The sequence below is a fragment of the Triturus cristatus genome, chromosome 1_1 (genome assembly GCF_964204655.1).
Source record: "Triturus cristatus chromosome 1_1, aTriCri1.1, whole genome shotgun sequence".
NCBI classification, from domain to species: Eukaryota; Metazoa; Chordata; class Amphibia; order Caudata; family Salamandridae; genus Triturus; species Triturus cristatus.
The window spans coordinates 909,146,846-909,169,055 of NC_140579.1; positions in this window are offsets into that span (position 1 = coordinate 909,146,846).

The following is a 22,210-nucleotide window of genomic DNA, read 5'->3' on the forward strand; positions in this document are numbered from 1 at the left end:
GTTATCAGGAGAAAACCCAGTGCTACATCTTTTAGACCAGCACTGACCATGAAAAGTAATTCTAAGCGTACTTACCAGTAACTTGTATTTCCTTCCATAGGAATCCATTGTGTGGTTTTCACCAGAAAAGTTTCCAAGTGTCCATTTTTGAAACGTACAAATATTCCTCTAATATCAGCCGAACTATGAATTCTGATTTACTCACCTGTTATCAGGAATGAACTCAAGGCTGCATCTTTTAGCTCAGCACTGACCCTGAAATGTAATCCTAATCGTACTTACCAGTAACTTGTATTTCCTTCCATAGGAATCCATTGTGTGGTTTTCACCAGAAAAGTTTCCCAGTGCCCATTTTTGAAATGTACAAATATTCTTCTAAAATAAGCCGAACTACAAATTCTGATTTACTGACCTGTGATCAGGAGAAAAACCAGGGCTGCATCTTTTAGCCCAGCACTGCCCCTGAAAAGTAATTCTAAGTGTACTTACCAGTAACTTGTATTTCCTTCCATAGGAATCCATTGTGTTGTTTTCACCAGAAGAGTTTCCAAGTGTCCATTTTTGAAACATACAAATATTCCTCTAAAATCAGTTGAACTACGAATTCCGATTTACTCACCTGTTATCAGGAGAGAACCCAGTGCTGCATCTTTTAGAGCAGCACTGACCCTGAAAAGTAATTCTAAGCGTACTTACCAGTAACTTGTACTTCCTTTCTTAGGAATCCATTGTGTGGTTTTGACCAGAAAAGTTTCCAAGTGTCCATTTTTGAAATGTACAAATATTCCTTTAAAATCAGCCAAACTACGAATTCCGATTTACTCACCTGTTATCAGGAGAAAACCCAGTGCTGCATCTTTTAGACCAGCACTGACCATGAAAAGTAATTCTAAGCGTACTTACCAGTAACTTGTACTTCCTTCCATAGGAATCCATTGTGTGGTTTTCACCAGAAAAGTTTCTAAGTGTCCACTTTTGAAACGTACAAATATTCCTCTAAAATCAGCCGAAATACGAATTCCGATTTACTCACCTGTTATCAGGAGAGAACCCAGGGCTGCATCTTTTAACCCAGCACTGACCCTGAAAAGTAATTCTAAGCATACTTACCAGTAACTTGTATTTCCTTCCATAGGAATCCATTGTGTGGTTTTCACCAGAAAAGTTTCTAAGTGTCCATTTTTGAAACGTACAAATATTCCTTAAAAATCAGCCGAACTATGAATTCCGATTTAATCAACTGTTATCAGGAATGAACTCAAGGCTGCATCTTTTAGCCCAGCACTGACCCTGAAATGTCATCCTAATCGTACTTACCAGTAACTTGTATTTCCTTCCATAGGAATCCATTGTGTGGTTTTCACCAGAAAAGTTTCCAAGTGCCCATTTTTGAAATGTACAAATATTCTTCTAAAATCAGCTGAACTACAAATTCCGATTTAATCACCTGTGATCAGGAGAGAAACCAGGGCTGCATCTTTAAGCCCTGCACTGACCCTGAAAAGTAATTCAAATCATACTTACCAGTAACTTGTATTTCCTTCAATAGGTATCATTGTGTGGTTTTCACCAGAAAGTTTCAGAGTGTCCATTTTTTAAACGTACAAATATTCCTCTAAAATCAGTCGAACTACGAATTCCGATTTACTCACCTGTTATCAGGAGAGAACCCAGTGCTGCATCTTTTAGAGCAGCGCTGACCCTGAAAAGTAATTCTAAGCGTACTTACCAGTAACTTGTATTTCCTTCCATAGTAATCAATTGTGTGGTTTTCACCAGAAAAGTTTCTAAGTGTCAATTTTTGTAATTTACAAATATTCCTCTAAAATCAGCAGAACTCTGAATTCCGATTTACTCACCTGTTATCAGGAGAGAACCCAGTGCTGCAAATTTTAGCCCAGCACTGACCCTGAAAAGTAATTCTAAGTGTACTCACCAGTAACTTGTATTTCCTTCCATAGGAATCCATTGTGTGGTTTTCACCAGAAAAGTGTCCAAGTGTCCATTTTTGAAACTTACACATATTCCTCTAAAATCAGTTGAACTACGAATTCCGATTTACTCACCTGTTATCAGGAGAGACCCCAGTGCTGCATCTTTTAGAGCAGCACTGACCGTGAAAAGTAATTCTAAGCGTACATACCTGTCACTTGTACTTCCTTCCATAGGAATCCATTGTGTGTTTTTCACCAGCAAAGTTTCTAAGTGTCCAATTTTGAAACGTACAAATAGTCCTCTAAAATCAGCCGAAATACGAATTCCGATTTACTGACCTGTTATCAGGAGAGAACCCAGGGCTGCATCTTTTAGCCCAGCACTGACCCTTAAAAGTAATTCCAAGCATACTTACCAGTAACTTGTATTTCGTTCCATAGGAATCAATTGTGTGGTTTTCACCAGAAAAGATTTTAAGTGTCCATTTTTGAAACATACACATATTCCTCTAAAATCAGCCGAACTACGAATTTCAATTTACTCACCTGTTATCAGGAGAGAACCCAGTGCTCCATCTTTTAGCCCAGCACTGCCCCTGAAAAGTAATTCTAAGCGTACTTACCAGTAACTTGTATTTCCTTCCATAGGAATCCATTGTGTGGTTTTCACCAGAAGAGTTTCCAAGTGTCCATTTTTGAAACATACAAATATTCCTCTAAAATCAGTTGAACTACGAATTCCGATTTACTCACCTGTTATCAGGAGAGAACCCAGTGCTGCATCTTTTAGAGCAGCACTGACCCTGAAAAGTAATTCTAAGCGTACTTACCAGTAACTTGAACTTCCTTTCTTAGGAATCCATTGTGTGGTTTTCACCAGAAAAGTTTCTAAGTGTCCATTTTTGAAACGTACAAATATTCCTCTAAAATCAGCCAAACTACGAATTCCAATTTACTCACCTGTTATCAGGAGAGAACCCAGTGCTGCATCTTTTAGAGCAGCACTGACCCTGAAAAGTAATTCTAAGCGTACTTACCAGTAACTTGTATTTCCTTCCATAGGAATCCATTGTGTGGTTTTCACCAGAAAAGTTTCCAAGTTTCCATTTTTGAAACGTACAAATATTCCTCTAAAATCAGCCGAACTATCAATTCTGATTTACTCATCTGTTATCAGGAATGAACTCAAGGCTGCATCTTTTAGCCCAGCACTGACCCTGAAATGTAATCCTAATCGTACTTACCAGTAACTTGTATTTCCTTCCATAGGAATCCATTGTGTGGTTTTCACCCGAAAAGTTTCCAAGTGCCCATTTTTTAAATGTACAAATATTCTTCTAAAATAAGCCGAACTACAAATTCTGATTTACTGACCTCTGATCAGGAGAGAAACCAGGGCTGCATCTTTTAGCCCAGCACTGCCCCTGAAAAGTAATTCTAAGTGTACTTACCAGTAACTTGTATTTCCTTCCATAGGAATCCATTGCGTTGTTTTCACCAGAAGAGTTTCCAAGTGTCCATTTTTGAAACATACAAATATTCCTCTAATATCAGTTGAACTACGAATTCCGATTTACTCACCTGTTATCAGGAGAGAACCCAGTGCTGCATCTTTAAGAGCAGCACTGACCCTGAAAAGTAATTCTAAGCGTACTTACAAGTAACTTGTACTTCCTTTCTTAGGAATCCATTGTGTGGTTTTGACCAGAAAAGTTTCCAAGTGTCCATTTTTGAAATGTACAAATATTCCTTTAAAATCAGCCAAACTACGAATTCCGATTTACTCACCTGTTATCAGGAGAAAACCCAGTGCTGCATCTTTTAGACCAGCACTGACCATGAAAAGTAATTCTAAGCGTACTTACCAGTAACTTGTACTTCCTTCCATAGGAATCCATTGTGTGGTTTTCACCAGAAAAGTTTCTAAGTGTCCACTTTTGAAACGTACAAATATTCCTCTAAAATCAGCCGAAATACGAATTCCGATTTACTCACCTGTTATCGGGAGAGAACCCAGGGCTGCATCTTTTAACCCAGCACTGACCCTGAAAAGTAATTCTAAGCATACTTACCAGTAACTTGTATTTCCTTCCATAGGAATCCATTGTGTGGTTTTCACCAGAAAAGTTTCTAAGTGTCCATTTTTGAAACGTACAAATATTCCTCTAAAATCAGCCAAACTACAAATTCCAATTTACTCACCTGTTATCAGGAGAGAACCCAGTGCTGCATCTTTTAGAGCAGCACTGACCCTGAAAAGTAATTCTAAGCGTACTTACCAGTAACTTGTATTTCCTTCCATAGGAATCCATTGTGTGGTTTTCACCAGAAAAGTTTCCAAGTGTCCATTCTTGAAACGTACAAATATTCCTTTAAAATCAGCCGAACTATGAATTCCGATTTAATCAACTGTTATCAGGAATGAACTCAAGGCTGCATCTTTTAGCCCAGCACTGACCCTGAAATGTCATCCTAATCGTACTTACCAGTAACTTGTATTTCCTTCCATAGGAATCCATTGTGTGGTTTTCACCAGAAAAGTTTCCAAGTGCCCATTTTTGAAATGTACAAATATTCTTCTAAAATCAGCTGAACTACGAATTCCGATTTAATCACCTGTGATCAGGAGAGAAACCAGGGCTGCATCTTTAAGCCCTGCACTGACCCTGAAAAGTAATTCAAATCATACTTACCAGTAACTTGTATTTCCTTCAATAGGTATCATTGTGTGGTTTTCACCAGAAAAGTTTCTGAGTGTCCATTTTCTGAAATGTACAAATATTCCTCTAAAATCAGTCGAACTACGAATTCCGATTTACTCACCTGTTATCAGGAGAGAACCCAGTGCTGCATCTTTTAGAGCAGCGCTGATCCTGAAAAGTAATTCTAAGTGTACTTACCAGTAACTTGTATTTCCTTCCATAGTAATCAATTGTGTGGTTTTCACCAGAAAAGTTTCTAAGTGTCAATTTTTGTAATGTACAAATATTCCTCTAAAATCAGCAGAACTCTGAATTCCGATTTACTCACCTGTTATCAGGAGAGAACCCAGTGCTGCAAATTTTAGCCCAGCACTGACCCTGAAAAGAAATTCTAAGTGTACTCACCAGTAACTTGTGTTTCCTTCCATAGGAATCCATTGTGTGGTTTTCACCAGAAAAGTGTCCAAGAGTCCATTTTTGAAACTTACACATATTCCTCTAAAATCAGTTGAACTACGAATTCCGATTTACTCACCTGTTATCAGCAGAGACCCCAGTGCTGCATCTTTTAGCCCAGCACTGACCGTGAAAAGTAATTCTAAGCGTACTTACCAGTAACTTGTATTTCCTTCCATAGGAATCCATTGTGTGGTTTTCACCAGAAGAGTTTCCAAGTGTGCATTTTTGAAACATACAAATATTCCTCTAAAATCAGTTGAACTACGAATTCCGATTTACTCACCTGTTATCAGGAGAGAACCCAGTGCTGCATCTTTTAGAGCAGCACTGACCCTGAAAAGTAATTCTAAGCGTACTTACCAGTAACTTGAACTTCCTTTCTTAGGAATCCATTGTGTGGTTTTCACCAGAAAAGTTTCCAAGTGTCCATTTTTGAAATGTACAAATATTCCTCTAAAATCAGCCAAACTACGAATTCCGATTTACTCACCTGTTATCAGGAGAAAACCCAGTGCTACATCTTTTAGACCAGCACTGACCATGAAAAGTAATTTTAAGCGTACTTACCAGTAACTTGTACTTCCTTCCATAGGAATCCATTGTGTGGTTTTCACCAGAAAAGTTTCTAAGTGTCCATTTTTGAAACGTACAAATATTCCTCTAAAATCAGCCGAAATACGAATTCCGATTTACTCACCTGTTATCAGGAGAGAACCCAGGGCTGTATCTTTTAACCCAGCACTGACCCTGAAAAGTAATTCTAAGCATACTTACCAGTAACTTGTATTTCCTTCCATAGGAATCCATTGTGTGGTTTTCACCAGAAAAGTTTCTAAGTGTCCATTTTTGAAACGTACAAATATTCCTCTAAAATCGGCCAAACTACGAATTCCAATTTACTCAACTGTTATCAGGAGAGAACCCAGTGCTGCATCTTTTAGAGCAGCACTGACCCTGAAAAGTAATTCTAAGCGTACTTACCAGTAACTTGTATTTCCTTCCATAGGAATCCATTGTGTGGTTTTCACCAGAAAAGTTTACAAGTGTCCATTTTTGAAACGTACAAATATTCCTCTAAAATCAGCCAAACTATGAATTCTGATTTACTCACCTGTTATCAGGAATGAACTCAAGGCTGCATCTTTTAGCCCAGCACTGACCCTGAAATGTAATCCTAATCGTACTTACCAGTAACTTGTATTTCCTTCCATAGGAATCCATTGTGTGGTTTTCACCAGAAAAGTTTCCAAGTGCCCATTTTTGAAATGTACAAATATTCTTCTAAAATAAGCCGAACTACGAATTCTGATTTACTCACCTGTGATCAGGAGAGAAACCAGGGCTGCATCTTTAAGCCCTGCACTGACCCTGAAAAGTAATTCAAATCGTACTTACCAGTAACTTCTATTTCCTTCAATAGGAATCATTGTGTGGTTTTCACCAGAAAAGTTTCTGAGTATCCATTTTTGAAACGTACAAATATTCCTCTAAAATCAGCCGAACAACGAATTCCGATGTACTCACCTGTTATCAGGAGAGGACCCAGTGCTGCATCTTTTAGCCCAGCACTGACCCTGAAAAGTAATTCTAAACATACTTACCAGTAACTTGTATTTCCTTCCATAGGAATCCATTGTGTGGTTTTCACCAGAAAAGTTTCTAAGTGTCCATTTTTTAAACGTACAAATATTCCTCTAAAATCAGCTGAACTACGAATTCCAATTTACTCACCTGTTATCAGGAGAGAACCCAGTGCTGCATCTTTTAGAGTAGCACTGACCCTGAAAAGTAATTCTAAGTGTACTTACCAGTAACTTGTATTTCCTTCCATAGGAATCCATTGTGTGTTTTTCACCAGAAGAGTTTCCAAGTGTCCATTTTTGAAACATACAAATATTCATCTAAAATCAGTTGAACTACGAATTCCGATTTACTCACCTGTTATCAGGAGAGAACCCAGTGCTGCATCTTTTAGAGCAGCGCTGACCCTGAAAAGTAATTCTAAGCGTACTTAGCAGTAACTTGTACTTCCTTTCTTAGGAATCCATTGTGTGGTTTTGACCAGAAAAGTTTCCAAGTGTCCATTTTTGAAATGTACAAATATTCCTCTAAAATCAGCCAAACTACGAATTTCGATTTACTCACCTGTTATCAGGAGAAAACCCAGTGCTGCATCTTTTAGACCAGCACTGACCATGAAAATTAATTCTAAGCGTACTTACCAGTAACTTGTACTTCCTTCCATAGGAATCCATTGTGTGGTTTTCACCAGAAAAGTTTCTAAGTGTCCATTTTTGAAACGTACAAATATTCCTCTAAAATCAGCAGAAATACAAATTCCGATTTACTCACCTGTTATCAGGAGAGAACCCAGGGCTGCGTCTTTTAACCCAGCACTGACCCTGAAAAGTAATTATAAGCATACTTACCAGTAACTTGTATTTTCTTCCATAGGAATCCATTGTGTGGTTTTCACCAGAAAAGTTTCTAAGTGTCCATTTTTGAAACGTACAAATATTCCTCTAAAATCAGCCGAACTACGAATTCCAATTTACTCACCTGTTATCAGGAGAGAACCCAGTGCTGCATCTTTTAGATCAGCACTGACCCTGAAAAGTAATTCTAAGCGTACTTACCAGTAACTTGTATTTCCTTCCTTAGGAATCCATTGTGTGGTTTTCACCAGAAAAGTTTCCAAGTGTCCATTTTTGAAACGTACAAATATTCCTCTAAAATCAGCCAAACTATGAATTCTGATTTACTCACCTGTTATCAGGAATGAACTCAAGGCTGCATCTTTTAGACCAGCACTGACCATGAAAAGTAATTTTAAGCGTACTTACCAGTAACTTGTACTTCCTTCCATAGGAATCCATTGTGTGGTTTTCACCAGAAAAGTTTCTAAGTGTCCATTTTTGAAACGTACAAATATTCCTCTAAAATCAGCCGAAATACGAATTCCGATTTACTCACCTGTTATCAGGAGAGAACCCAGGGCTGTATCTTTTAACCCAGCACTGACCCTGAAAAGTAATTCTAAGCATACTTACCAGTAACTTGTATTTCCTTCCATAGGAATCCATTGTGTGGTTTTCACCAGAAAAGTTTCTAAGTGTCCATTTTTGAAACGTACAAATATTCCTCTAAAATCAGCCAAACTACGAATTCCAATTTACTCACCTGTTATCAGGAGAGAACCCAGTGCTGCATCTTTTAGAGCAGCACTGACCCTGAAAAGTAATTCTAAGCGTACTTACCAGTAACTTGTATTTCCTTTCATAGGAATCCATTGTGTGGTTTTCACCAGAAAAGTTTCCGAGTGTCCATTTTTGAAACGTACAAATATTCCTCTAAAATCAGCCAAACTATGAATTCTGATTTACTCACCTGTTATCAGGAATGAACTCAAGGCTGCATCTTTTAGCCCAGCACTGACCCTGAAATGTAATCCTAATCGTACTTACCAGTAACTTTTATTTCCTTCCATAGGAATCCATTGTGTGGTTTTCACCAGAAAAGTTTCCAAGTGCCCATTTTTGAAATGTACAAATATTCTTCTAAAATAAGCCGAACTACGAATTCTGATTTACTCACCTGTGATCAGGAGAGAAACCAGGGCTGCATCTTTTAGAGCAGCACTGACCCTGAAAAGTAATTCTAAGCGTATTTACCAGTAACTTGTATTTCCTTCCATAGGAATCCATTACGTGGTTTTCACCAGAAAAGTTTCCAAGTGTCCATTTTTGAAACTTACAAATATTACTCTAAAATCAGCCGAACTATGAATTCCGATTTACTCACCTGTTATCAGGAATGAACTCAAGGCTGCATCTTTTAGCCCAGCAGACCCTGAAATGTAATCCTAATCGTACTTACCAGTAACTTGTATTTCCTTTCATAGGAATCCATTCTGTGGTTTTCACCAGAAAAGTTTCCAAGTGTCCATTTTTGAAATGTACAAATATTCTTCTAAAATCAGCCGAACTACGAATTCTGATTTACTCACCTGTTATCAGGAGAGAAACCAGGGCTGCATCTTTAAGACCTGCACTGACCCTGAAAAGTAATTCAAATCGTACTTACCAGTAACTTGTATTTCCTTCCATAGGAATCCATTCTGTGGTTTTCACCAGAAAAGTTTCCAAGTGTCCATTTTTGAAATGTACAAATATTCTTCTAAAATCAGCCGAACTACGAATTCTGATTTACTCACCTGTGATCAGGAGAGAAACCAGGGCTGCATCTTTAAGCCCTGCACTGACCCTGAAAAGTAATTCAAATCGTACTTACCAGTAACTTGTATTTCATTCAATAGAAATCATTGTGTGGTTTTCACCAGAAAAGTTTCCAAGTGTCCATTTTTGAAATGTACAAATATTCCTCTAAAATCAGCCAAACTACGAATTCCGATTTACTCACCTGTTATCAGGAGAAAACCCAGTGCTACATCTTTTAGACCAGCACTGACCATGAAAAGTAATTTTAAGCGTACTTACCAGTAACTTGTACTTCCTTCCATAGGAATCCATTGTGTGGTTTTCACCAGAAAAGTTTCTAAGTGTCCATTTTTGAAACGTACAAATATTCCTCTAAAATCAGCCGAAATACGAATTCCGATTTACTCACCTGTTATCAGGAGAGAACCCAGGGCTGCATCTTTTAACCCAGCACTGACCCTGAAAAGTAATTCTAAGCATACTTACTAGTAACTTGTATTTCCTTCCATAGGAATCCATTGTGTGGTTTTCACCAGAAAAGTTTCTAAGTGTCCATTTTTGAAATGTACAAATATTCCTCTAAAATCAGCCAAACTACGAATTCCAATTTACTCACCTGTTATCAGGAGAGAACCCAGTGCTGCATCTTTTAGAGCAGCACTGACCCTGAAAAGTAATTCTAAGCGTACTTACCAGTAACTTGTATTTCCTTCCATAGGAATCCATTGTGTGGTTTTCACCAGAAAAGTTTCCAAGTGTCCATTTTTGAAACGTACAAATATTCCTCTAAAATCAGCCAAACTACGAATTCCAATTTACTCAACTGTTATCAGGAGAGAACCCAGTGCTGCATCTTTTAGAGCAGCACTGACCCTGAAAAGTAATTCTAAGCGTACTTACCAGTAACTTGTATTTCCTTCCATAGGAATCCATTGTGTGGTTTTCACCAGAAAAGTTTACAAGTGCCCATTTTTGAAATGTACAAATATTCTTCTAAAATCAGCTGAACTACGAATTCCGATTTAATCACCTGTGATCAGGAGAGAAACCAGGGCTGCATCTTTAAGCCCTGCACTGACCCTGAAAAGTAATTCAAATCATACTTACCAGTAACTTGTATTTCCTTCAATAGGTATCATTGTGTGGTTTTCACCAGAAAAGTTTCAGAGTGTCCATTTTTTAAACGTACAAATATTCCTCTAAAATCAGTCGAACTATGAATTCCGATTTACTCACCTGTTATCAGGAGAGAACCCAGTGCTGCATCTTTTAGAGCAGCGCTGACCCTGAAAAGTAATTCTAAGCGTACTTACCAGTAACTTGTATTTCCTTCCATAGTAATCAATTGTGTGGTTTTCACCAGAAAAGTTTCTAAGTGTCAATTTTTGTAATGTACAAATATTCCTCTAAAATCAGCAGAACTCTGAATTCCGATTTACTCACCTGTTATCAGGAGAGAACCCAGTGCTGCAAATTTTAGCCCAGCACTGACCCTGAAAAGTAATTCTAAGTGTACTCACCAGTAACTTGTATTTCCTTCCATAGGAATCCATTGTGTGGTTTTCACCAGAAAAGTTTCCAAGTGTCCATTTTTGAAACTTACACATATTCCTCTAAAATCAGTTGAACTACGAATTCCGATTTACTCACCTGTTATCAGGAGAGACCCCAGTGCTGCATCTTTTAGAGCAGCACTGACCGTGAAACGTAATTCTAAGCATACATACCTGTCACTTGTACTTCCTTCCATAGGCTTCCATTGTGTGTTTTTCACCAGCAAAGTTTCTAAGTGTCCAATTTTGAAACGTACAAATAGTCCTCTAAAATCAGCTGAAATACGAATTCCGATTTACTGACCTGTTATCAGGAGAGAACCCAGGGCTGCATCTTTTAGCCCAGCACTGACCCTTAAAAGTAATTCCAAGCATACTTACCAGTAACGTGTATTTCGTTCCATAGGAATCAATTGTGTGGTTTTCACCAGAAAAGATTTTAAGTGTCCATTTTTGAAACATACACATATTCCTCTAAAATCAGCCGAACTACGAATTTCAATTTACTCACCTGTTATCAGGAAAGAACCCAGTGCTCCATCTTTTAGCCCAGCACTGCCCCTGAAAAGTAATTCTAAGCGTACTTACCAGTAACTTGTATTTCCTTCCATAGGAATCCATTGTGTGGTTTTCACCAGAAGAGTTTCCAAGTGTCCATTTTTGAAACATACAAATATTCCTCTAAAATCAGTTGAACTACGAATTCCGATTTACTCACCTGTTATCAGGAGAGAACCCAGTGCTGCATCTTTTAGAGCAGCACTGACCCTGAAAAGTAATTCTAAGCGTACTTACCAGTAACTTGAACTTCCTTTCTTAGGAATCCATTGTGTGGTTTTCACCAGAAAAGTTTCCAAGTGTCCATTTTTGAAATGTACAAATATTCCTCTAAAATCAGCCAAACTACGAATTCCGATTTACTCACCTGTTATCAGGAGAAAACCCAGTGCTACATCTTTTAGACCAGCAGTTGACCATGAAAAGTAATTTTAAGCATACTTACCAGTAACTTGTATTTCCTTCCATAGGAATCCATTGTGTGGTTTTCACCAGAAAAGTTTCTAAGTGTCCATTTTTAAAACGTACAAATATTCCTCTAAAATCAGCCAAACTACGAATTCCAATTTACTCACCTGTTATCAGGAGAGAACCCAGTGCTGCATCTTTTAGAGCAGCACTGACCCTGAAAAGTAATTCTAAGCGTACTTACCAGTAACTTGTATTTCCTTTCATAGGAATCCATTGTGTGGTTTTCACCAGAAAAGTTTCCAAGTGTCCATTTTTGAAACGTACAAATATTCCTCTAAAATCAGCCGAACTATGAATTCTGATTTACTCACCTGTTATCAGGAATGAACTCAAGGCTGCATCTTTTAGCCCAGCACTGACCCTGAAATGTAATCCTAATCGTACTTACCAGTAACTTGTATTTCCTTCCATAGGAATCCATTGTGTGGTTTTCACCAGAAAAGTTTCCAAGTGCCCATTTTTGAAATGTACAAATATTCTTCTAAAATAAGCCGAACTACAAATTCTGATTTACTGACCTGTGATCAGGAGAGAAACCAGGGCTGCATCTTTTAGCCCAGCACTGCCCCTGAAAAGTAATTCTAAGTGTACTTACCAGTAACTTGTATTTCCTTCCATAGGAATCCATTGCGTTGTTTTCACCAGAAGAGTTTCCAAGTGTCCATTTTTGAAACATACAAATATTCCTCTAAAATCAGTTGAACTACGAATTCCGATTTACTCACCTGTTATCAGGAGAGAACCCAGTGCTGCATCTTTAAGAGCAGCACTGACCCTGAAAAGTAATTCTAAGCGTACTTACAAGTAACTTGTACTTCCTTTCTTAGGAATCCATTGTGTGGTTTTAACCAGAAAAGTTTCCAAGTGTCCATTTTTGAAATGTACAAATATTCCTCTAAAATCAGCCAAACTACGAATTCCGATTTACTCACCTGTTATCAGGAGACAACCCAGTGCTACATCTTTTAGACCAGCACTGACCATGAAAAGTAATTTTAAGCGTACTTACCAGTAACTTGTACTTCCTTCCATAGGAATCCATTGTGTGGTTTTCACCAGAAAAGTTTCTAAGTGTCCATTTTTGAAACGTACAAATATTCCTCTAAAATCAGCCGAAATACGAATTCCGATTTACTCACCTGTTATCAGGAGAGAACCCAGGGCTGTATCTTTTAACCCAGCACTGACCCTGAAAAGTAATTCTAAGCATACTTACCAGTAACTTGTATTTCCTTCCATAGGAATCCATTGTGTGGTTTTCACCAGAAAAGTTTCTAAGTGTCCATTTTTGAAACGTACAAATATTCCTCTAAAATCAGCCAAACTACGAATTCCAATTTACTCACCTGTTATCAGGAGAGAACCCAGTGCTGCATCTTTTAGAGCAGCACTGACCCTGAAAAGTAATTCTAAGCGTACTTACCAGTAACTTGTATTTCCTTCCATAGGAATCCATTGTGTGGTTTTCACCAGAAAAATTTCCGAGTGTCCATTTTTGAAACGTACAAATATTCCTCTAAAATCAGCCAAACTATGAATTCTGATTTACTCACCTGTTATCAGGAATGAACTCAAGGCTGCATCTTTTAGCCCAGCACTGCCCCTGAAAAGTAATTCTAAGCGTACTTACCAGTAACTTGTATTTCCTTCCATAGGAATCCATTGTGTGGTTTTCACCAGAAGAGTTTCCAAGTGTCCATTTTTGAAACATACAAATATTCCTCTAAAATCAGTTGAACTACGAATTCCGATTTACTCACCTGTTATCAGGAGAGAACCCAGTGCTGCATCTTTTAGAGCAGCACTGACCCTGAAAAGTAATTCTAAGCGTACTTACCAGTAACTTGAACTTCCTTTCTTAGGAATCCATTGTGTGGTTTTCACCAGAAAAGTTTCCAAGTGTCCATTTTTGAAATGTACAAATATTCCTCTAAAATCAGCCAAACTACGAATTCCGATTTACTCACCTGTTATCAGGAGAAAACCCAGTGCTACATCTTTTAGACCAGCACTGACCATGAAAAGTAATTTTAAGCATACTTACCAGTAACTTGTATTTCCTTCCATAGGAATCCATTGTGTGGTTTTCACCAGAAAAGTTTCTAAGTGTCCATTTTTAAAACGTACAAATATTCCTCTAAAATCAGCCAAACTACGAATTCCAATTTACTCACCTGTTATCAGGAGAGACCCCAGTGCTGCATCTTTTAGAGCAGCACTGACCCTGAAAAGTAATTCTAAGCGTACTTACCAGTAACTTGTATTTCCTTTCATAGGAATCCATTGTGTGGTTTTCACCAGAAAAGTTTCCAAGTGTCCATTTTTGAAACGTACAAATATTCCTCTAAAATCAGCCGAACTATGAATTCTGATTTACTCGCCTGTTATCAGGAATGAACTCAAGGCTGCATCTTTTAGCCCAGCACTGACCCTGAAATGTAATCCTAATCGTACTTACCAGTAACTTGTATTTCCTTCCATAGGAATCCATTGTGTGGTTTTCACCAGAAAAGTTTCCAAGTGCCCATTTTTGAAACATACACATATTCCTCTAAAATCAGCCGAACTACGAATTTCAATTTACTCACCTGTTATCAGGAGAGAACCCAGTGCTCCATCTTTTAGCCCAGCACTGCCCCTGAAAAGTAATTCTAAGCGTACTTACCAGTAACTTGTATTTCCTTCCATAGGAATCCATTGTGTGGTTTTCACCAGAAGAGTTTCCAAGTGTGCATTTTTGAAACATACAAATATTCCTCTAAAATCAGTTGAACTACGAATTCCGATTTACTCACCTGTTATCAGGAGAGAACCCAGTGCTACATCTTTTAGACCAGCACTGACCATGAAAAGTAATTTTAAGCGTACTTACCAGTAACTTGTACTTCCTTCCATAGGAATCCATTGTGTGGTTTTCACCAGAAAAGTTTCTAAGTGTCCATTTTTGAAACGTACAAATATTCCTCTAAAATCAGCCGAAATACGAATTCCGATTTACTCACCTGTTATCAGGAGAGAACCCAGGGCTGTATCTTTTAACCCAGCACTGACCCTGAAAAGTAATTCTAAGCATACTTACCAGTAACTTGTATTTCCTTCCATAGGAATCCATTGTGTGGTTTTCACCAGAAAAGTTTCTAAGTGTCCATTTTTGAAACGTTCAAATATTCCTCTAAAATCAGCCAAACTACGAATTCCAATTTACTCACCTGTTATCAGGAGAGAACCCAGTGCTGCATCTTTTAGAGCAGCACTGACCCTGAAAAGTAATTCTAAGCGTACTTACCAGTAACTTGTATTTCCTTCCATAGGAATCCATTGTGTGGTTTTCACCAGAAAAATTTCCGAGTGTCCATTTTTGAAACGTACAAATATTCCTCTAAAATCAGCCAAACTATGAATTCTGATTTACTCACCTGTTATCAGGAATGAACTCAAGGCTGCATCTTTTAGCCCAGCACTGCCCCTGAAAAGTAATTCTAAGCGTACTTACCAGTAACTTGTATTTCCTTCCATAGGAATCCATTGTGTGGTTTTCACCAGAAGAGTTTCCAAGTGTCCATTTTTGAAACATACAAATATTCCTCTAAAATCAGTTGAACTACGAATTCCGATTTACTCACCTGTTATCAGGAGAGAACCCAGTGCTGCATCTTTTAGAGCAGCACTGACCCTGAAAAGTAATTCTAAGCGTACTTACCAGTAACTTGAACTTCCTTTCTTAGGAATCCATTGTGTGGTTTTCACCAGAAAAGTTTCCAAGTGTCCATTTTTGAAATGTACAAATATTCCTCTAAAATCAGCCAAACTACGAATTCCGATTTACTCACCTGTTATCAGGAGAAAACCCAGTGCTACATCTTTTAGACCAGCACTGACCATGAAAAGTAATTTTAAGCATACTTACCAGTAACTTGTATTTCCTTCCATAGGAATCCATTGTGTGGTTTTCACCAGAAAAGTTTCCAAGTGTCCATTTTTGAAACGTACAAATATTCCTCTAAAATCAGCCGAACTATGAATTCTGATTTACTCACCTGTTATCAGGAATGAACTCAAGGCTGCATCTTTTAGCCCAGCACTGACCCTGAAATGTAATCCTAATCGTACTTACCAGTAACTTGTATTTCCTTCTATAGGAATCCATTGTGTGGTTTTCACCAGAAAAGTTTCCAAGTGCCCATTTTTGAAATGTACAAATATTCTTCTAAAATAAGCCGAACTACAAATTCTGATTTACTGACCTGTGATCAAGAGAGAAACCAGGGCTGCATCTTTTAGCCCAGCACTGCCCCTGAAAAGTAATTCTAAGTGTACTTACCAGTAACTTGTATTTCCTTCCATAGGAATCCATTGCGTTGTTTTCACCAGAAGAGTTTCCAAGTGTCCATTTTTGAAACATACAAATATTCCTCTAAAATCAGTTGAACTACGAATTCCGATTTACTCACCTGTTATCAGGAGAGAACCCAGTGCTGCATCTTTAAGAGCAGCACTGACCCTGAAAAGTAATTCTAAGCGTACTTACAAGTAACTTGTACTTCCTTTCTTAGGAATCCATTGTGTGGTTTTGACCAGAAAAGTTTCCAAGTGTCCATTTTTGAAATGTACAAATATTCCTTTAAAATCAGCCAAACTACGAATTCCGATTTACTCACCTGTTATCAGGAGAGAACCCAGGGCTGCATCTTTTAACCCAGCACTGACCCTGAAAAGTAATTCTAAGCATACTTACCAGTAACTTGTATTTCCTTCCATAGGAATCCATTGTGTGGTTTTCACCAGAAAAGTTTCTAAGTGTCCATTTTTGAAACGTACAAATATTCCTCTAAAATCAGCCAAACTACAAATTCCAATTTACTCACCTGTTATCAGGAGAGAACCCAGTGCTGCATCTTTTAGAGCAACACTGACCCTGAAAAGTAATTCTAAGCGTACTTACCATTAACTTGTATTTCCTTCCATAGGAATCCATTGTGTGGTTTTCACCAGAAAAGTTTCCAAGTGTCCATTTTTGAAACGTACAAATATTCCTTTAAAATCAGCCGAACTATGAATTCCGATTTAATCAACTGTTATCAGGAATGAACTCAAGGCTGCATCTTTTAGCCCAGCACTGACCCTGAAATGTCATCCTAATCGTACTTACCAGTAACTTGTATTTCCTTCCATAGGAATCCATTGTGTGGTTTTCACCAGAAAAGTTTCCAAGTGCCCATTTTTGAAATGTACAAATATTCTTCTAAAATCAGCTGAACTACGAATTCTGATTTAATCACCTGTGATCAGGAGAGAAACCAGGGCTGCATCTTTAAGCCCTGCACTGACCCTGAAAAGTAATTCAAATCATAATTACCAGTAACTTGTATTTCCTTCAATAGGTATTATTGTGTGGTTTTCACCAGAAAAGTTTCTGAGTGTCCATTTTCTGAAACGTACAAATATTCCTCTAAAATCAGTCGAACTACGAATTCCGATTTACTCACCTGTTATCAGGAGAGAACCCAGTGCTGCATCTTTTAGAGCAGCGCTGACCCTGAAAAGTAATTCTAAGTGTACTTACCAGTAACTTGTATTTCCTTCCATAGTAATCAATTGTGTGGTTTTCACCAGAAAAGTTTCTAAGTGTCATTTTTTGTAATGTACAAATATTCCTCTAAAATCAGCAGAACTCTGAATTCCGATTTACTCACCTGTTATCAGGAGAGAACCCAGTGCTGCAAATTTTAGCCCAGCACTGACCCTGAAAAGTAATTCTAAGTGTACTCACCAGTAACTTGTATTTCCTTCCATAGGAATCCATTGTGTGGTTTTCACCAGAAAAGTGTCCAAGTGTCCATTTTTGAAACTTACACATATTCCTCTAAAATCAGTTGAACTACGAATTCCGATTTACTCACCTGTTATCAGGAGAGACCCCAGTGCTGCATCTTTTAGAGCAGCACTGACCGTGAAAAGTAATTCTAAGCGTACATACCTGTCACTTGTACTTCCTTCCATAGGAATCCATTGTGTGTTTTTCACCAGCAAAGTTTCTAAGTGTCCAATTTTGAAACGTACAAATAGTCCTCTAAAATCAGCCGAAATACGAATTCCGATTTACTGACCTGTTATCAGGAGAGAACCCAGGGCTGCATCTTTTAGCCCAGCACTGACCCTTAAAAGTAATTCCAAGCATACTTACCAGTAACTTGTATTTCGTTCCGTAGGAATCAATTGTGTGGTTTTCACCAGAAAAGATTTTAAGTGTCCATTTTTGAAACATACACATATTCCTATAAAATCAGCCGAACTACTAATTTCAATTTACTCACCTGTTATCAGGAGAGAACCCAGTGCTCCATCTTTTAGCCCAGCACTGCCCCTGAAAAGTAATTCTAAGCGTACTTACCAGTAACTTGTATTTCCTTCCATAGGAATCCATTGTGTGGTTTTCACCAGAAGAGTTTCCAAGTGTGCATTTTTGAAACATACAAATATTCCTCTAAAATCAGTTGAACTACGAATTCCGATTTACTCACCTGTTATCAGGAGAGAACCCAGTGCTGCATCTTTTAGAGCAGCACTGACCCTAAAAAGTAATTCTAAGCGTACTTACCAGTAACTTGAACTTCCTTTCTTAGGAATCCATTGTGTGGTTTTAACCAGAAAAGTTTCCAAGTGTCCATTTTTGAAATGTACAAATATTCCTCTAAAATCAGCCAAACTACGAATTCCGATTTACTCACCTGTTATCAGGAGACAACCCAGTGCTACATCTTTTAGACCAGCACTGACCATGAAAAGTAATTTTAAGCGTACTTACCAGTAACTTGTACTTCCTTCCATAGGAATCCATTGTGTGGTTTTCACCAGAAAAGTTTCTAAGTGTCCATTTTTGAAACGTACAAATATTCCTCTAAAATCAGCCGAAATACGAATTCCAATTTACTCACCTGTTATCAGGAGAGAACCCAGGGCTGTATCTTTTAACCCAGCACTGACCCTGAAAAGTAATTCTAAGCATACTTACCAGTAACTTGTATTTCCTTCCATAGGAATCCATTGTGTGGTTTTCACCAGAAAAGTTTCTAAGTGTCCATTTTTGAAACGTACAAATATTCCTCTAAAATCAGCCAAACTACGAATTCCAATTTACTCACCTGTTATCAGGAGAGAACCCAGTGCTGCATCTTTTAGAGCAGCACTGACCCTGAAAAGTAATTCTAAGCGTACTTACCAGTAACTTGTATTTCCTTCCATAGGAATCCATTGTGTGGTTTTCACCAGAAAAATTTCCGAGTGTCCATTATTGAAATGTACAAATATTCTTCTAAAATAAGCCGAACTACGAATTCTGATTTACTCACCTGTGATCAGGAGAGAAACCAGGGCTGCATCTTTAAGCCCTGCACTGACCCTGAAAAGTAATTCAAATCGTACTTACCAGTAACTTCTATTTCCTTCAATAGGAATCATTGTGTGGTTTTCACCAGAAAAGTTTCTGAGTGTCCATTTTTGAAACGTACAAATATTCCTCTAAAATCAGCCGAACAACGAATTCCGATGTACTCACCTGTTATCAGGAGAGGACCCAGTGCTGCATCTTTTAGCCCAGCACTGACCCTGAAAAGTAATTCTAAGCATACTTACCAGTAACTTGTATTTCCTTCCATAGGAATCCATTGTGTGGTTTTCACCAGAAAAGTTTCTAAGTGTCCATTTTTTAAACGTACAAATATTCCTCTAAAATCAGCTGAACTACGAATTCCAATTTACTCACCTGTTATCAGGAGAGAACCCAGTGCTGCATCTTTTAGAGTAGCACTGACCCTGAAAAGTAATTCTAAGTGTACTTACCAGTAACTTGTATTTCCTTCCATAGGAATCCATTGTGTGGTTTTCACCAGAAGAGTTTCCAAGTGTCCATTTTTGAAACATACAAATATTCATCTAAAATCAGTTGAACTACGAATTCCGATTTACTCACCTGTTATCAGGAGAGAACCCAGTGCTGCATCTTTTAGAGCAGCACTGACCCTGAAAAGTAATTCTAAGCGTACTTACCAGTAACTTGTACTTCCTTTCTTAGGAATCCATTGTGTGGTTTTGACCAGAAAAGTTTCCAAGTGTCCATTTTTGAAATGTACAAATATTCCTCTAAAATCAGCCAAACTACGAATTTCGATTTACTCACCTGTTATCAGGAGAAAACCCAGTGCTGCATCTTTTAGACCAGCACTGACCATGAAAATTAATTCTAAGCGTACTTTCCAGTAACTTGTACTTCCTTCCATAGAAATCCATTGTGTGGTTTTCACCAGAAAAGTTTCTAAGTGTCCATTTTTGAAACGTACAAATATTCCTCTAAAATCAGCCGAAATACAAATTCCGATTTACTCACCTGTTATCAGGAGAGAACCCAGGGCTGCGTCTTTTAACCCAGCACTGACCCTGAAAAGTAATTCTAAGCGTATTTACCAGTAACTTGTATTTCCTTCCATAGGAATCCATTACGTGATTTTCACCAGAAAAGTTTCCAAGTGTCCATTTTTGAAACTTACAAATATTACTCTAAAATCAGCCGAACTATGAATTCCGATTTACTCACCTGTTATCAGGAATGAACTCAAGGCTGCATCTTTTAGCCCAGCAGACCCTGAAATGTAATCCTAATCGTACTTACCAGTAACTTGTATTTCCTTCCATAGGAATCCATTCTGTGGTTTTCACCAGAAAAGTTTCCAAGTGTCCATTTTTGAAATGTACAAATATTCTTCTAAAATCAGCCGAACTACGAATTCTGATTTACTCACCTGTTATCAGGAGAGAAACCAGGGCTGCATCTTTAAGACCTGCACTGACCCTGAAAAGTAATTCAAATCGTACTTACCAGTAACTTGTATTACCTTCCATAGGAATCCATTCTGTGGTTTTCACCAGAAAAGTTTCCAAGTGTCCATTTTTGAAATGTACAAATATTCTTCTAAAATCAGCCGAACTACGAATTCTGATTTACTCACCTGTGATCAGGAGAGAAACCAGGGCTGCATCTTTAAGCCCTGCACTGACCCTGAAAAGTAATTCAAATCGTACTTACCAGTAACTTGTATTTCATTCAATAGGAATCATTGTGTGGTTTTCACCAGAAAAGTTTCCAAGTGTCCATTTTTGAAATGTACAAATATTCCTCTAAAATCAGCCAAACTACGAATTCCGATTTACTCACCTGTTATCAGGAGAAAACCCAGTGCTACATCTTTTAGACCAGCACTGACCATGAAAAGTAATTTTAAGCGTACTTACCAGTAACTTGTACTTCCTTCCATAGGAATCCATTGTGTGGTTTTCACCAGAAAAGTTTCTAAGTGTCCATTTTTGAAACGTACAAATATTCCTCTAAAATCAGCCGAAATACGAATTCCGATTTACTCACCTGTTAACAGGAGAGAACCCAGGGCTGCATCTTTTAACCCAGCACTGACCCTGAAAAGTAATTCTAAGCATACTTACTAGTAACTTGTATTTCCTTCCATAGGAATCCATTGTGTGGTTTTCACCAGAAAAGTTTCTAAGTGTCCATTTTTGAAATGTACAAATATTCCTCTAAAATCAGCCAAACTACGAATTCCAATTTACTCACCTGTTATCAGGAGAGAACCCAGTGCTGCATCTTTTAGAGCAGCACTGACCCTGAAAAGTAATTCTAAGCGTACTTACCAGTAACTTGTATTTCCTTCCATAGGAATCCATTGTGTGGTTTTCACCAGAAAAGTTTCCAAGTGTCCATTTTTGAAACGTACAAATATTCCTCTAAAATCAGTCCAACTATGAATTCTGATTTACTCACCTATCAGGAATGAACTCAAGGCTGCATCTTTTAGCCCAGCACTGACCCTGAAATGTAATCCTAATCGTACTTACCAGTAACTTGTATTTCCTTCCATAGGAATCCATTGTGTGGTTTTCACCAGAAAAGTTTCCAAGTGCCCATTTTTGAAATGTACAAATATTCTTCTAAAATAAGCCGAACTACAAATTCTGATTTACTGACCTGTGATCAGGAGAGAAACCAGGGCTGCATCTTTTAGCCCAGCACTGCCCCTGAAAAGTAATTCTAAGTGTACTTACCAGTAACTTGTATTTCCTTCCATAGGAATCCATTGTGTTGTTTTCACCAGAAGAGTTTCCAAGTGTGCATTTTTGAAACATACAAATATTCCTCTAAAATCAGTTGAACTACGAATTCCGATTTACTCACCTGTTATCAGGAGAGAACCCAGTGCTGCATCTTTTAGAGCAGCACTGACCCTGAAAAGTAATTCTAAGCGTACTTA